The sequence below is a fragment of the Salminus brasiliensis genome, chromosome 25, assembly GCF_030463535.1.
Source record: "Salminus brasiliensis chromosome 25, fSalBra1.hap2, whole genome shotgun sequence".
Classification (NCBI taxonomy): Eukaryota; Metazoa; Chordata; class Actinopteri; order Characiformes; family Bryconidae; genus Salminus; species Salminus brasiliensis.
Genome location: NC_132902.1, coordinates 8,647,785 through 8,650,284, shown reverse-complemented (window position 1 = coordinate 8,650,284; position 2,500 = coordinate 8,647,785). Strand labels below are relative to the sequence as shown.

General features: G+C 50.3%; 1 non-coding gene across 1 annotated transcript; it reads left to right on the top strand.

Annotated features, from left to right (window-relative positions):
- Window positions 1-192: 192 nt before the first annotated feature.
- Window positions 193-389, top strand: LOC140548479 (U2 spliceosomal RNA). The gene has a single exon (XR_011978690.1). It is a non-coding gene; the product is annotated as a U2 spliceosomal RNA (small nuclear RNA).
- The last annotated feature ends 2,111 nt before the right edge of the window (window positions 390-2,500 follow it).

The window sequence follows — 2,500 nt, the reverse complement described above, 5'->3', positions numbered from 1 at the left end:
AGACAGATTCGTGCCTTCGGTCACTCGCTGGAGCTTGTGCAGGTGGGTGTGGTTAATTGAATTGTATTTATTTGTTGTTCTTTCTTTCTTTCTTTGCCTTTTTTCTTTTTCGTTTTTCTTGCAAAGTAGTCACCGTGTAGTAGCTAGTTACTAACCAAGGGGCGGTCCCGCACGGGGTGGCCTGTTCGGGTTATCGCTTCTCGGCCTTTTGGCTAAGATCAAGTGTAGTATCTGTTCTTCAGGAACAGTTCTTCAGTCAGGATGTTTTAACAGGAAATTTTACAGGTGAGGAAACTTTAAAATGTCTTAAAGGTTTTAAAAAGGGTAAGACTTCGGGAGAGGATGGACTCCCCGTGGAATTTTATTTGACCTTTTGGGACATTTTATCAACGGACATCCTGACTGTTTTTAATGAATTTGAAAAGTTTGACCGACTTCCAGACAGTTTTAGAGTAGGGATAGTCACTTTACTTTTTAAGAAAGGCGACAAGACCGACCTAAAAAACTGGAGACCGATTACCCTTTTAAATTTTGATTGTAAACTTTTTAGTAAACTTTTATCTAGACGTATGTCGACTGTTTTAGAGGACGTGATCCACCCGGATCAAGCCTGCGCCGTGCCAGGAAGGAGGATCACCGACAGCCTAGTGTTGGTCAGAGACGCCATCTGTTTTGCGAGAGACAGAAACATTCGGCTCATAGTCCTAAATTTAGACTTTGAAAAAGCCTTCGATCGGGTCTCGCACCAGTACCTGCTCCAGGTACTGCAAAAAATGGGTTTCCCTGGGAGGTTTTTAAAGTGGGTGGGCCTGCTTTACACAGATATAAGCAGTCGAATTCTGGTAAACGGGCACCTCACAAAGGCGATCAGAGTTCGCTCTGGCGTCCGCCAAGGGTGTTCGTTATCTCCGCTCCTGTACGTTGCGTGCATTGAGCCACTGGCGCAGATCTTGAGAAAGGACAAATGGATCAAAGGACTGGACTTGCCAGGCGGACTGACGGCGACCTGTACTTTGTACATGGACGACGTTACGCTTTTATGTTCCGACGTTTTATCGGTCCAAAGAGCACTGGACTTGACTGACTGGTATGGAAGGGCCTCGGGCGCTAAGCTCAATAGGAGCAAGTCCGAGGCCCAGCTCTTTGGACCCTGGGGAAACATAGGCGCCGACTTGGATTTGGATTTTAAAGACAAAGATATCAAAATTTTAGGAATCAAATTTGACGAAGAGGGTGGCGGACGGGGAAACTGGACTGACGCGTTAGGGAAAGTCAGGCAACGTTTGGGTTTCTGGGGACTAAGACAGCTGACGATAGAGGGCAAGGTTTTAATAATCAAAGCTGTTATTTTACCTTTGCTTTTACTGTTGTGTTCTGTTTTTAGTCCCCCAAAGTTTTTTCTTTTAGGATTGGAGAGAGCTGTGTTTTATTTCCTGTGGGGGTCCAAGTGGGAGAGGCTGAGGAGGGCGGTGATGAAGAAGAGAAAGGAGAATGGAGGAAAAGGGCTCCCAGACCCCCACCTGTTTTTAGGAAGCAAGTTCGCTGCTTTACACATAAAGTATGCGACGAACCCCTCCAGAGACAACAAGACCGCCGCTATGGCAAAGTTCTGGATGGGGTCGTACTTGCGTAGCTTAAAGATTTTACAATTGGATTTAAGAACACCAGTCTCTTTTAATCTTTCTAAAGAATATGATTTTATTAGAAAGTTTTTAAGAAAATATGATTTAGAGAAAGAAGATTTTACTGTTTTAACTAACGCGAAATCTCTTGTCTCTCTTGTGCAGGACCGGGAAGAGGTGAGCCCAGTTCCAGGCCTCACACTAAGTGAGGCCAAGGCAGTTTGGAGGAACGCAGCCCACCCCGCTCTCCAGAACAAGCACAAAGACCTGTCGTGGATGGCGGCCCATGAGATCCTCCCGGTCAGGGCCGTGATGCACTCCCGGGGAATGGCATCCAACCCCACGTGCCCACGGCCGGGGTGTGGCGAACCAGAGACCGTGAGGCACGTGCTCTGGGAGTGCAGTGTGGCGAGGGACCTGTGGGCCATAACCGGTCCCCTGCAATGCCCGAGCCTGCCAGCAGGGGAGGTCCAGCCGTCTGTTTACCGGCTAGCGGTAAACGGGGTGGGCCAGGGCATAGACCGACTACCAGCTGCAGAATTCACAGCGCTCTGGCTCACCCTTAACGGCGTGAAGGCCGCCCTGTGGACCTCCCGCAACCTGCTGGTGGGGAAGCGAGTGACGGTGCCCCTGCACGCTCTATCTGCGCTGGTCACATCATCGCTGCAGGGGACACCGCACGCCGACATTCGGAGGAGGGGACCGGGGTCACACGCAGGGGGGTCCAGACCACCACGGTCACTGGCTCCCGTAGATGCACCCGGCAAGACCGCAACCAAGAAAGGAGCAGCGGGCACAGGGGAGGATCTCCGCTGAGCCCCGACACTGAAGAATCGCGACTTCTGGGGAGCGAGGTGGTGCCAGCTTGATAGTGGCTC